Source organism: Lipotes vexillifer, unplaced genomic scaffold (genome assembly GCF_000442215.2).
Source record: "Lipotes vexillifer unplaced genomic scaffold, Lipotes_vexillifer_v1.1 scaffold199, whole genome shotgun sequence".
Lineage (NCBI taxonomy): Eukaryota > Metazoa > Chordata > Mammalia > Artiodactyla > Lipotidae > Lipotes > Lipotes vexillifer.
The window spans coordinates 1,285,562-1,301,815 of NW_006799924.1; positions in this window are offsets into that span (position 1 = coordinate 1,285,562).

Consider the following 16,254-nt stretch of genomic DNA (forward strand, 5'->3'; position numbering starts at 1 on the left):
TGTATCTTTTAGCCTGAAAGTCAAGCCTTGACACAATCGTTCAGCTGTGTGTTCATGTGTATGTGTGCCTACATGTTCCCGTATGAAATACATGGACAAATTTGAATTAGAATTAGAAAAAAATTATCCAGTTGTAGAGGTACTCAATAGGTACCTGATATTAAATACTTAAATTGATGATAGTCTGCTTAATTTTTATATTTTGAGAGCTAAGAAGCTTGCCTAGCTATGAATTTTGGTGAGGGAAAATAGTTTTGTTTTTTGGTAGAATCATTCATATACAACTTTATTTCCAGGTAGTAATTTGGTTGTCAAAACTAATTATCTCTCACAATTTTATGATTTTAACATTTTATTAAATTTATAATGCCTTGAATATTTTTGCATCATATTTTCAATATAGTTTTGAACTAAGTTCCTTTATTTTCCCCCTGAAGTCTGTGACATATATACATATATATATATATATATATACACACATATATTAAATAGAAGATGATTTTATATATAATAGCTTATATATGTGTGTATTTATATGTATAAATATATATACATGTATACCTATATATAGAGATGCATTATATATATATATATATATATATATATATATATGGATTAGTAGATGGAATCAGGTTTCTGACACAACCAAGTAATAGAATCATATGTGAAATCTCTAATGGAAAGAAATTGAAATCATTTTTTCTCAGATCGGGACCACAGTAGCCTGAGAACTGAGTTCTTTTCATAAGATTTAGTAGGTAACTAGTTAAGCAAGAGCCAATAATGTGAGCCATAGCATCTCTTTTTTTTTCCAGGCTATAAAATGGCCTTTTAACATTAACACACTAATAAGTTGGGGTGTTTGCTTCCCTTTGGATATATTAGAAAAAACGGAGAAGGTCCTTTCCTCTCCATATGCCTGTTCTAAGACTCCAAGGAGACAACCGTTGTGAGAAATCAGTCAATTGCCTGATGTGTGGATTTCTTTCCATATTCATTAATATATTACAGAAGGTTTTCCCAGAGGACACCCAGCCACTCGAACACTTTAAATGAGGCATTCAGCAGCCCTCCTGTTTTTCTGTCTTTGTTAACTAAGATGGAGAGCATTTCAGGAGATGTTAGTGCTCTCTTAATCACACAGGTAACTTCAATCTCTACAATCTTTCCTGCACTCTCACTCCCTCCTTTGCTGTAGCTTTGGGGACTTTATCCCAATTGGCAGTATTACGTGGTCATCTTGCTTCACACTTTGATGTTTAAATAGTATTTATATGGCTAATAGCTGCTTTGAGGGGATATATCCATTGATGATAGATACTATGCTGATTGATATATATGACCCAGCTCCTTTAGTCTTCAGGCAACTCTATGAGGTAAGTGCTTTTATTATCTGCATTTCAGACATGGGAAACTGAAGCTCAGATCGTTATATAACTTACCAGATGTAGCAGCGCTTGGGCTGGATACAGGGTTTGAACACATTATGTCTGATTCTGGAACTGCCTACTCCTCCTTCCCAGTTAGTTAGAAAAAAAAAAAAAATTGAGTGTTATAGTTAACCTGTGTCAGAGTCTAGGAAATGGAAACAGATGAGAATGAAGTATCACATACCCAGCTGAGGAGCGTGTGGCACATGTAAGAAGTAACAAAGTTAGGATGATTCACATAAATTAAAGGCATGTCTGGGGTGAGATTCTGTGCTGTTTATGGATTTATATTATGATTCAAGTCCCGCAGAACCTGGAAAATAAATTCCAGTTACCCAACAAGTTTATTTCTCTCTCTTTATCTTTTTGTTTATTTAGTATATCGAAATTCCCAAGTATTCCTGGTCACAGTCTGGGAGTGTTTTCAAAGAGAGCTTGACTTGACAGACTCAGAATAAAATCCCTAAATGAATCTAACATTTCTGGTAGTAAAATAGCTTTTTGTAAATAATAAGTAACTGTGTATTACCTATAGCCAGATCTTTCTAAATATGATTTCCTTTCTGTTTGACTTATTTTATAGACACACATATATGAATGACACTGTTGACGTATATATTTTTCTTTAAAAAAGAATACCAGGGGTGGATAAAAATTGTGGTTGGAATGTTCACATTCTACTATTTACAGCAATGAAGTCTATAGTACAGATCATCACATTTTCCTCTTGCTCATGTTGCCAAAGAACGATAGCTGAAAAATACCTTAGTGATATATACTTTCTGCATTAGAAAACCAACCAACGGTCCTTGAAAACGTTGTATTTCATGAGAAACCCCCTTCAGTAGCCTAGAAGGTGACATTGCACTTTCTTTCGAATCTGAAAATCTACACACGTGCGCTCACAAACAAAACAAAACAAAATCCTCTGTATTTCACTTGCTATACCTATCATGCTACACCTACAGTAGTCCACTAGAGGGCAGTGCAGCTATTATCATTCTGACCTGCCAGGTTTTGATCACATTTCCTGACGCTATTATAGAATATAGAAAGCATACATTAATTTAAAATAAACTGCACGCATTTGTTTTAAAAGCACTTAGCTTGTACCTGATGGTTAATAGATGTGGACTGCTTGGAGCCCTGATGCACACAGAGTACTGAATGTAATGAATTTAGCAGATTTTTAAAAGAAGAGTGGGGAAGATAGACAAATATGAACTAAATTTTTTCATTTGCCTTAAAATCTTAAGGGAAAAAAAATCAGAAATAATGAAGAACTATTATGAACAAGCTGGTAGATATAAGTATTAGTTTACATTTAAATAAAAATAGCACACAAGAAGAGAAAGGATGTGTTTCAAATAGTTTCCAGTGTCTCATTTGAAATTCAAAAGAGCAATTTGTGTTTATATTAACTTCGGCAGATGCTTCTGGTTTGCTTGGTCCTTCTTAAAGATTTGTTTCTATTTACCTTGGCAATGGGCATTTGGAACTTGAGATGGAGGCTATGCAAAGACTTCTTCAATGTGAAGCCTAGAAAGTTTGATACCAACTGGGGGATAAAGGAGCATGGTGACTTGAACACCCTTCATGAAGGAGAAGGGGGCAGACTGGAACCAAGCAATATGTTAAGACGTTATTCGCTTTCACTGACAAAACTTAGAAGAATAAATTTATAAACACAAGTCACCAGAAATAAAAACATCCTTTCGTTCTATTTCCTGCAGTGACAAGAGATATATATTCCAGATTGTAGACAGAGCTGCCTTGGAGATAAATAGTTTGATTTCAGCATCTCAGCAGTGGATAATAGATTCCCCTCAGAACCACATAATTAAAAAATGACATTTCTGCTACTTTGTGCCAACTCAGTACTGCTGCTGCCCCTGGCTTCAGGGCCTGAGAGCCCTGCAGGGTACAGCCAAACAAATTTTGCATTATTCAGTGGGACAATGTAAGGTCATGTTAACAAAAAAGTTGCTTCTAGGGGGACCAGAGGACTTTATTATATTGTTCTCTACAAATTGCTCTTTCTGCTTTTACTATCTCTTTCCCCTTTTTTTTTTAATCCTGCCAACAAGAAAAGGATATGAATGATGAGATTAGGACATCCACTTATTACAAGTTAGCAAGATGAAAGAGAGCATATGTGACTAGCAGAATAAATTAAGAGACTAATTTTAGCACTTTTTTTTTCCTCCCAGCAGAAATTCAGACTCAGCCAAAGATGAAGCCAAATGTTATGAGAAAATATGTAAATCAAAGTGCTTATTAGGTCCATATCCTCAGATGGCTTTTGGATGAGAGGGTTAAACCTTATATGGATTCCCTGCCTGCCCGCTCCCCACTGGCCCCCGCCCCCGAGTCTCCTGAAAGGCAATTGACTGCAGTCTGCCCAACTGCTTTTTATGGGCCTCTCAGTTCACTATATATCTCTAAAAAAGTGTGTGTGCCAGACAAGCCTCCAATTAACAGGTACTAAAGTGTAAATGGATTTCCAAATGTCACATAGCTGGTAATTAGTGAAACCAGGACTAGCAATGGATCTCTTGATTCCTGTTTGATGTGTTTAAATAACAGCCAATATTCTGCAGGTGTCTTTATTTCAATTGATAAAAGCCTACATAAGAATATTTTCTTAAGACAATATAAGATTCCTTAAATACCTATAATGCAATGAATCTAAATGTTGGTATTTGAACCCCCAATTTTAGAATTTTTGGAAGCCTCAACTGAGAGTTTCAACCCTAAGATCACAATTTATTGTCCTGTGACCCTGAGGATTTCACTACCTTTCATAGATTCATTGTACTCATGAGCAAAAGCAAGTATGGTTGCCTGGACTGGGCAGCCTTTCTCTCAGACTAATAAAGAACATGTAAACTGTTGTGTCTACTATCGATTGCTAAAAAAAGGTAAAGAGATATGAGTATATATATATATATATATATATTTTTTTTTTGTTCTTTTTTTGTGGTACGCGGGCCTCTCACTGTTGTGGCCTCTCCCGTTGCGGAGCACAGGCTCCGGACGCGCAGGCTCAGCGGCCATGGCTCACAGGCCCAGCCGCTCCGCGGCGTGTGGGATCTTCCCAGACCGGGACACAAACCCGTGTCCCCTGCATCGGCAGGCGGACTCTCAAGCACTGCGCCACCAAGGAAGCCCTGATTATAGATATTGATCAATGTATAATGCCTAGAAATCATCATGACAGGCTAGGGGTTGAGAACAGAGTTTGTGGAATATGCTGTTCCTAGGACTCTATCTTACTTGCATTTATGAGTTGGGTAATTTGGGTCAGTGGTGGTAATTATGTGCTGTTCTCATAGAGATGTGAGAATTATGCGGGTGGATCAGTATGATTTTGGCACAGTAGGTGGTATGTAGTAAGCTCTCAGGAAGTACACAGGAATGAAAAATGCTTATCCCTATCATTTAAAATCCATCAGAGTCCATGACCTTCACTCAATATATTATGATATATTGTGATTTCAGAAAACAGACTGTTGGAATTCAAATTCAACTCCACTTATTTACTATGTGACTTTGGCATTGGATTAAACTCTCAGCATCACTGTTTACTTTTTTAAAAAGAAAAAAAAAATGAAAAGCAAAATGAGGATGATAATAGTACCTCCTTTGTTGGGTTGTTAAATAAATTAATATATGTAGTAGAATGCATGACATGTTTAAATAGCCAATAGAAATTACCATGAATAGTAGAAGTGAAAGTAATAGTAGTAGTAGTATATTTATTTTATATTTATCTTTGGGAATGTAAACTGCTTATCAAAAGCATACAAATCTATTTACTTCTATCTATATAAGAACTAAGAAATATGCTATTCTATTGAAGCCTAGGGAATGGAGAAGAAAATGATGGTATAAAGAAATTTGCATTATATGGAAATTCCATGTGCCCACAGGGAGATAATCTTGCTTTCTTCCTGAATTAATGATAGGCAAAATGCTAGTGTGATAGAAAATTAGTTCCATAGTCTGAATGTTTGTGTCCTACTGCCAAATTCATATGTTGAAATCCTAATGCCCAATGTGATGGTATTAAATCAAATACGTTGGTTTTAAATCATATTCTTAAATTTCTAAAATATTTTGCATTATTATAATATGAAAATATATATGCACAAGGTTATTCATTTCAACAGTGTTAATAATTATAAAATATTGGAGATATACAATGGGGAAAAGAGAGCTTTTTCAATAAATGGCGTTAGGCAAATGGGACAGCAACATGTAAAAGAATCAGACTGGACTACTTCCTCATACCATATACAACAATAAACTCAAAAATAAATTAATGACTTAAATGTAGGACCTAAAACCATAAACTTCCTAGAAGAAAACACAGGCAGTACACTCTTTGACACTGATCTCAGCAATATTTTTTTGGATCTGTCTCCTCAGGCAAGGGAAAAAAATAGCAAAAATGAACAAATAGGACTATACCAAACTAAAATGGGCAAAGGAAACCATTAACAAAATGAAAAGGCAACCTACTGAATGGGAGAAGATATTTGAAAATATTTTCAATAAGAAGTTAATATCCAAAATATAGAAAGAAACCATACAACTCAATATCAAAAACATCAAAAAAACATTTCAATTAAAAAATGGGCAGAGGACGTGAATGACATTTCTCCAAAGAAGACATGCAAATGGCCAACAGACATATGAAAAGATGCTCAACATCATTAATCATTAGGGAAATGCAAATCAAAACCACAACAAGATACCATGTCATGCCTGTTAGAATCTGCTATGATTAAAAAACAAGAAATAGCAAATGCTGTAGAGGATGTGGAGAAAAAGGAACCCTCATACTCTGTTGGTGGGAATGTAAGTTGGTGAAGTCACTATGAAAAATAATATGAAGGTTCCTAAAAAATTAAAAATAGAACTACCATACAATCCAGCAATTCCACTTCTCGGTGTTTACTCAAAGAAAATAAAAACACTAATTTGAAAAGATATATGCGCCCCTATGTTCATTGCAGCATTATTTACAATAGCCAAGATATGGAAGGAACCTAAATGTCCATCAATAGATGAATGAATGAAGAGGTGGTAGATATATACAATGGAATATTCATCAGCCATTAAAAGAATGAAATCTTGCCATTTGCCAAAACTTGGATGGATCTAGAGAGTATTATGCTAGTGAAATAAGTCAGACAGAGAAAGACAAATACTATATGTTCTCACTTATATGTGGAATCTAAAAAGCAAAACAAACGAACAAACAAAACAAAATAGAAACAGACTTATAGATACAGAGAGCAGACTGGTGGTTGCCAGAGAAGCAGGGGATAGAGGGACAGGCAAAATAAATGAAGGAGATCAAGAGGTACAAGCTTCCAGGTATAAAATAAATAAGTCGTGTCATGGGGATGTAATATACAGCATAAAGAATATAATCAGTAATACTCTAATAATTTTGTATGATGATAGATGGTTACTAGACTTACATTGGTAATCAATTCACAACGTATTTTATTGTCAAACCACTATGTTGTACACTATAAACTAACATAATGATTTTATAATTTAATTACTTATTATAAGACCAGTGAAGTGGAATATATGTCTTACCTCAAATTTATAAGACAAGTAGTATTGTTTACCCCATTTTAAAGAGGTGTTGACTAGAAATTAGAGGGTTAAATTATTTGCCTAAACGCAAATTCCAAATTTTGTTCTCTATGTACTAAAAGAAGCTTTTATTTATTGAGTACCTAATAAGATTGTCATTTTACATACATTATGTATAAGTCCCATAATACCTCTGTAAATATTACTAATATCCTTATTTAGGCATTTGAAAACTAAATTTGGAGAGACTAGGTAATAATAATAATGGGTAATTTCAATGAGCATATTTATGGTTCTACTTCTGTTCTTATAATCGTCACTATTAACTTCACCTGAGGACACAGGGTTGATTCAAAAATCTGTATTCTTTTCTATACATCACCTTGAATTTATATCTAAAAGGGTTAGTAGAAATTTTAGTTTACCATGTGTTCTCTATTAAAATGAAAGCACAAACAATAGATGTCTGTATAGTCATGGTTAAATGAATAACATGTTTTTAATTCTGTAAAGTAGATAGAAGTAGATAGTATTATTTTCAGTAAGGCTAAACACCACACACACACACACACACACACTCATGTACATACACATACAGATAACTTATCAATGACAACAAAACAAAAGTAGATACCCAAAACTTTTCTTCTTCATTTCTTTACCTAAAAATTCCTTTCCATGTGTTATTTGGTGTGTGTTCTAAGTGACAAGCAACATGCTGGCCATAACCCAATTGCTATTTTATTTAACAGAACTAAGTCTGAGCCTTGCCCTCTTTTCAGGTTGGAGAGTCAAACTTTTTAGGTCTTTTCTGGTTCACTTGTGTGCCTGTTGGTCAATAATTTATTTGTGTGAAGACCTGAGGAAAGAATTCTCTGAAGAACAAAAAGGAGAAGACAGAGAAGCTTAGATGAGAGTCAATTATTAGTGCAAAAAGGCATTTTGCAGTAATAAAGCATTGGGTTTAGTTTTCCCTAGATGTTCCCCTGAAGGAAGGGGAATCACACATGGGACCAGGTCTGTGAAGATTAACAGGAGGGAAGAGTGTTAGGAAAACATTAATAAATTGGTTTCATTCTGAAGTGGGAGGTAACAGAAAAGGGAGGGAGTCATCTATTTACACCTGCCAACCACACAATGTTGTTCTTCTTCTGAGGCTCAGAGCACACAATGAATGTTGATATATTTGTCTCCAGAGTTCCAGGGGCACCTGTGCCTGGGGGCAGGTCTTCAGTGTGAGTGCCAGAGACTGCTGGGTAGGATCCTTCATAAGACTGGGCACTGTGGAGGCCTTTCCAAGAAATACTACCTAAGGCTATCAGAGGAAGAGAGGAAGGAAGTGGGTGTCAACATGCAAGAGAGGCAATACAACTTCCCACATGTAGGAGACACAGTGTCTAGAGACTTTCCAGAAAAAATTGAGTGAAATTGCATAGACGGGTTTCTGTGAGAATCTTTTAAGTTACTTGTAGGGGGAAATCCAATAGAATAAGTTTTATTATACTTAATGCATTCATCCTTAGTGGCCTTGGAAAGCAAGAGATACCAAATATTGAGTTGCCACTTTTTTTATTTAGAAAGAAAAAAAATATTCCTAAACATATTTTTAAGCAAATAAACATAAACCTAGTCCTTCAATGAGTTCAGGTACACAAAATAACCCCGACATATCTAGTGGCTTGAATCAAAAATAAGTTCAAAAAGCAGTTCTAAGAGGGGCATAGTTTGGATAAGCAGCTCGCCTCCATGTAATCATTCAGGGTCCAAATCTGAATGAACCTCTGTAGTCTTCTATGTGCAGCTTCCAAGGCTGCCCAGGAGGTTGCCTTCTTCTTAATAGTCAAATAGTCAAAGAGATAATAGTCAAAGAGAGAAGAGAGAATGTGGTTGCACATGGAGGACTTCATAGGTCAAGCCTATAAGTAGCACATATCTCTTCTGCCTGCCCTCCACACTTCCAGTGCAACACTTAACTGCTGGAGAGCTATCCAATGGCATGTGTGAGGCTAAGAAGAAAAGGATATAGGTTTTGGCAAATAGCCAGCAGTCTCTGTCACACTCGACGAGCATTCTTTAAATTAGTTTTATAACATACTCTACTGTTAATATTTCTTAATGTGTTCTATTCTGAGGGATGGCCCTTTAATATACAGCCTGCAAATAATAAGTATTCAATAAATCCTTGCTGAAACAATAAATGAGTCACATTTTCCAAAATAAACTTAATTTTTAAGTGACTAGTAAGATGCTTAAATGAAAGTTAACCATAACATTTCATTATGTAGAGAAATGATTTAGCTAGAACTTACTTCATTTGACAATTCAATAAATTTATTCAGTGTACATTTATGGGAAATCTATTATTTGCCATTCACTGTCTTAAGTATAGGGAATATAACAGTGAAAAAGATCATTCAATTTCTTACTCTAACAGAGAGTACATTCTAGTGGTGAAGGCAGACAATGAATAAATGAACAGTGACACATCCATTCATTCAATGTATTATAATTTACATTGAAATTAATGTAATTAATTTCACACATTAATACATTTAATTAATTTTTTGAAATGTTTGAGGCACTTTCCTATGTGCTAGAAATATGGATGAGTATAAAATACAAAACTATTTTCCTTCAGAGAGCTTATATTCTAATGGGAGAGATGGACTATTATTAAAAAATAAATAAGTAAATACCAACATATTATAGGGCCATCTATAGTATGGTGGGGAGACTGGAGCAGGAGGAAATTAGCAGGCCCATTTCCCAATTTGGGTTCAAGGACAATAATGGTAGTGCAGTCTCTGAGTGAAGGAGAGCTATGGAAAACAAGAATTGGACAAGGCTATGGCTGGGGGACTCATGTGCAGCAGCCGAGTTATGGATCTCCACAACTCAGCCCATAGGCAGATGGGATAAGCCCATGCTGGTACTCATATCTTGGGCATTGTTACATGATTTGACAGTGGAAATGAGTCCAGAGTCCTCAACTGGAGTAACAGCACAAAGTATGCCTGTTTACCATGTGATCTTAAGAGAGACAAAAGATGAGGGGCTTGTACAGTTTTATTTTTCAGAAGAGAGGGTGCAGAGGCTGATATAACTAACTGGATTGGGGCAGAAATGAGGAGCTGCCACTTTGTCCCTAGGTGAGTGTTCATCTATGACAAGAGGCTACCTGAAGACCAAACAAGATATGGGTGGGGAAGTCTGTATTCTTAGGATGGTGACCCAGTAATGGTGTCCATCCCCCTTCTCTCTTAAGTGAGGTGAGATGGACTTCATAGAAACAGCTGCATTATAGAGAACCCAGCTAATAAGAGATATTAATGGGGGAGAAAGCCGGGAGCCACACAGACTTTGGCCCAAGTACCTGAACCTTTCCAACCCAGGTAGCCATCAGCCTACTAGGGCTGAAGATGAGGAGACAGGTCCAGCCAAATTTACAGCTGACATTTTTGACCTGAGAACAAGTGCCACAAAACTACCCTTATTGTCAAAGACTATATTTGCAGCCAGTAGATCTATGTTCCTTTCCACATGCCTTCATGATGCCAACCACCTCATACCTACTTTATGGAAGTATTGGGTGAGACAGTCCTCTATGGGTTTCTTGAATTCCTATTTGTCTCTCCAGGTATGTCAAGTATGCCAGGCCTTCACAGCTCTTCAGCTGAGCCACTTCCTAGGGTTGTGTTTATAGAGTGCAATCTTGAAAGATGAGGCAATGTTTGCTTCAGGGACAGAGAGCTGGTTTGCCTACGGCTTACTCCAGTGGATTATGCAAAGTCAGAGTTCCTTGGTAACAGTGAAAATTCACTGGATTTGTAGCATCTATCTGGTTACCTCCAATTGTGGGACTTGGGGGTGAGGGAAACAACATGAGTATGTTTATACTCATACTCTTTGTGGGGTCATAAATAATAAAGTCCTTTGTCTCTGACCAAGAGTTTTGTGTCTTCTGACTTCATCCATGAAATAGTACAGGCTAATTTATTACGTTCGGGTAAAATCCAATCACAAACCTCATAAGAAGTCTTCAGATGCAGTTCACATTTGGGCAAGTTGTGTTTGAGATGTTTGATTAAATATCTATGTTGGGTATCTAGTACATACTGGGATATACAGTTCTGAAGCTCAGAGAAGGGGGCCAGGCTATAGGGAACATTAGGAAGTCATCAGGATATATATGGCATTTAAAGCCTTGGGACTGAATGAGCTCAGCAAGGGAGTGAGTATAGATAGATAAGAGTAACCAGGACTGGAACCTGAGACACTTCAATGTTGATATAATAACAGGTGTCAATAAGTGCTGTGGAGTGTGAAGCACTATTTTATTACTGTGCCTAGAGAATGACACTGACTTCTGAGTGAGAGAGAGGTATAAGAATATGCACTTGGAGCATGACAGACCTACCTTTCCATCTCATCTCATGCTGTTTACACTCTAGCAATAGTGGATATATCTTGTTTCCTTAACACACAATTTTTCCTACCATATATTCTTGCCTTATTCACATTCCTCGGCTTGGAATGCTCATATCACTTCTAACAACTAACGCCTTCTGTTCTTTTCGATCTCTGCTAAAATGTCATCTCTTCAGTGAGGGTTATTGCAACTACCTCACACCCAGTTATGTTTTGTCACAATATGTATTCATTTTTTTCATTGAATGTATCATGTCATATATTTATTTATATTTTTAAAAATTTATATTATTTGACATATGCTTACACGTTTACTTATATACTGGTCATGTCCCACCTAATGCTTCTTGAGGGCATGGATATCAATATTTATATTCTCTGCTATATTCTCAACATCTGGTCCAGAGCCTGGATTTGGAAATAGCTCAGTAAATATTTAGAGAATGAATCCAAGACCTGTTATATAAACTTTGGCCTCTTAATCTATCTGAGTTTCTACTCACTCTTCTGTAGAATTATATCAATTTTACAGTTGTTGTGAGAATTGGTTAACCTTGTTGATGTATACTGTCTGACACAAAGTAGGCCCTCAGTAAATGAGAAATTAATCACCCAGTATTGGAGAACTATATGGGGAAAATGCACTTAAAATATCATTTATTCAAAGGTAGAATCCTCTCTGCTCAGGAAGAGAAATAAATAGGTTAGATTTGTCTATGAGTGAATAAAGAGCACATATAAACATAAGAATAATAGACAGCCTGAAACTTCAAAGGTTGGGAGATTGGAAAACATCCAAAAGGAAGCTAAAGAAACCATAACCAAAATGAGTAAAGATCTAGGCAAGAAAATGAAAAGAACATTGTACAAGAAGTGTCCATAAATCTAAGGAATGTTTCTGGTTCAGAGGGAACAGGACATCAGAAAGGAAGAAAAGAGGCAGTGAGGAATGACAAAGATTGTTATTTGATAAAAGTGGCTGAGCTCTCATAAAATCAAAAATAATACTTTCTCTTCAGGATTATGAAAGAGAATAATGGAGAAGAGATGCAGAAAACACAGGTACAGCTTCCAGACGAAGTGCTAAGCACTGATTTTGAAATCTGTCAATCTTGGGTCTAAATAATTGATTAAAAATTAAACATTATGTGACTTTGACTGAACTCTCAGGAAACTCCAGAATTTATAAGAAAGAAGTCTCCTACTTTAGGAGAAGCTTCTTAAAAAAAATACAGTAATATGGTAAGCTTTTTTCTTAAATAGAGAGTGCTTAAGGACATACTATATAAATATGTGTTTGTGTACATGTGTATATGCGTAAATATATAAAGTAAGGAATAAAATAAGAAAACCAAACCAGAAGGCTATTTCTAAAAGAATGACAAGGTTCATGTACACATATTAAACACAAACTATTTAATTATACTTGGTATAATTTTATTGTAATCCTTTACTTATAATTGCTATAAACTATCCTTTGAGTGAATGTTATACATATATGTAAGTATCTGAACCCCCTTGAGGACAAGTGTGTTTCACCCAAGGTGAAATGTTGGGACCTTGAGCAAGAAAAAGTCCTCAAATGACAGAGTACAAAGGAGAAGTTTATCGGAAAAATTGTATCATAGATTGACAGTTAAATGTCTTAGGAGGTTTCAGAATCAAGGGTCTTGGTAGAGTGGTGGAAACCGGGTGAAAGGAAACACAGGGGAAATGGTATGAGAGGAAGTAGAATGGAGTCAAGGAGGTAGAGCCTAAAAACATTCCTTCAGTCATCAAAAAATTAAAGGGTCAGTATCCTATCTTAGGTTCTGGATGGGGAGGGAGCTGTTAGAGGGATATGGTGGCTGAGGAAGTAACTATGAAGACTTGGCAATGACTTCAGTTGCCAAGTTTGCTTTGACCTATGCTATGGGTTTGTGTCCTCAGAAAATTTATATATTAAAACCTTAATACCCAATGTGATGGCATATGGAGATGGTGTTTTGAGGAAGTAATCCAATCATGAGAGTGGGGCCACCATGGCAAGATCAGTTCCCTTATGAGAAAAGACAAGAGAAAGCATGCTTCCTCTCCCTTTCTCCTTATCATGTAAAGATACAAGGTAATGACCATCTGCAAATGAGGAGGAGAGCTCTCATCAGGAACCAAATCAACCAGCACCTTGACCTTGGACTTCCCAGTCTCCCAAACTGAGAAATAAATTTCTGTCATTTAAAACATCCTGTCTATGGTATCTTGTCATGGCAACCTGAGCTGATAAAGACAGCTTGCTACACTAATAAAAGAAAAAGATCTTTTAAGCAGATATTTCAGATTAGTATAATATAAGGTCTCTAAGATTCTTATAACATCAACTCCCTAAGACCACTGACCTTGTAAACATGAAATAATAATTTTCAATATGTGCCTCCTTTGAAAAGAAAACTGTTGTACCACACTGACATTCTTTTCCTCATTTCCAGGTAATAATCTTTTAGTAACAACATTGCATGATATGCAATAGAATTCTGAGATAGCTTTGGTGGAGATTTAATAAAAATCTTCCTGGTATTGACCTACACTGTTCACATGATGTTTCTTACAATAATAAGGTACTAGATCAGGGGTTGGCAAACTCTGACCACTAAACCAAATTTGGCCAACCTGCTATTTTTGAAAATAAAGTTTTATCAGAATGCAGCCTCACCCATTATTTTCTATATAGTATTTGGCTATTTTCATGTTGTGGATTTATTGTCATCAGATACATTTTCCACTATGGGAACCCAGTATTCTGTAGCACTGCCTCTGATGGAATAGTCTGCTCATGGGTCTCTCAGAAAAACTTCTATAAGATTTCCTTTCAAAACTTCATGACGCTTTCCCCTGCATCTCATACATACATACATACATACTTTATAAATTTACCTGGAAAGTTTTACAGGTATTCAAAGAGAAACCAACATACTACTCACAGGCATAAGATTAGTAATTCTGCCTTCTGAAGTTCAAGATTTAGTAGATTTTGATTGTTTAAAGAATCTTCTAGAAACTGCAACTTTGCTTTCACACAGAGACACAGACCATGCTTTGTTTCATCATCACTATTCTTCATCTAAACTGTGGAATAGATTTTTGTTCCCCCATCATTAGTTGTCCTCCACGCTTGCATTCTATCTTTTCCTTCAACTATTCACATCTTTGAAACTTGATGATGACTACTCATTTGCCCCCAGGGTAAAGTCTAAATTGCTTAATTAGGCGCTAAGGGCTTTGCAGTGTGTGACCTGAATTCATCTGTCCTGGTTTGTCTCTTGCCATGTTCATATACTCACACTTTGCTCTTGCCACACATCATGGAGGCTTTCTTATGCCTCCAAGATTTTGCATCTTCTGTTTTTTATGCTCCAAGGAAGCTGTGCATCTCCACATATGAAGTATTATTCATCATTCATTTGTTCATTCCCTCCCATTCATCAAATATTTATTGACCACCTGCTCTGTTTCTTGTTCCATGAAAAGTCTGGGGGGAAAAGAATGAATAAATATGCACTGTCTCAAGGAACTAATAATCCAGAGAGAACTTCACCATATAAACATTTAATTGCAATGCAATTATATCTATATTATATATATCTATATTAAATATATATCTATATATATTTAAATATATATCTATATAAATATATAGATATATAAATATAAATTATATATTATAATATATTATAATATATTAATTATTATATATTATAATATATAATATAATATAAATATATATTAAATATATATATTATATTTAAATATAAATATATATCTATATATCTGTATATCTATATATCTATATATATCTATATATCATATCTATATTAAAAGAAACATACATTAAGAAAGCAAAAGACACATATGTATTGATATTATAATTTTTGTAAGAAATATCCTTGTTCAGAATGTGAGTCCTGGATCTCATCAAAAGTGGCACCAAAATAGTTGACATTACTCACAGTAGTGTGCATCTATCAGTCTGATTCTATTTGAATTCCTACACTATTTCCTGTCCTCATTTATAACTAACTAATAGAGCTGCACCTGGATATATTAGTTAGCATCCCACAAATTGTTAACTCCATATCTGAACTCATCATCATACCCACCAGACATGGTCTTTTTTGAGTAAACCCTTTTCATTTTTTCCTCTGAATTCCATATCTGTAAAGTCATAAGCATCTTCCCAGTCATGTAAACATACACACATATACACATGAATGCACTGACAAATTTCACTTAACTCTGAGAGACCTAGGCTAGTCTGTAATATTCATAAATTTCTATTCTTTTCACAATATCATCACTGTAGAATTAGGTACAGCATTAAAAAAAATAATTTAAATTTAATCTTTATCTCTCCCAACCCCATTAGATTATGGTTCTTTGTAGCTACATGAAGAGTAAACCATTGTATTCCTAGTATATAGCTCAGTCTCTGGCACAGAGTTAATATCCAATAAATAATTATTTGATGAATAAAAAGACATTGGTTTTCATGTTTGATGATTTTCCTAGATTTACTGAAATTAATTCAATACAAACCTTGCATTGATATATTTTGCCCTGATTTTTATAAATTTAAATCTAGTCTACTACTTTTAATCTATTTGATACAGAGAAGTCAAATTACATCACTTAAACTACTGTTCAAATTTATCTTACTAACTCAAAAATATTCAATATTTCACATTAACAAAAGAATAATGTCTAATTTTTTTAGGCTGGTAATCAAAGCCTTAAATAATTATTTTTC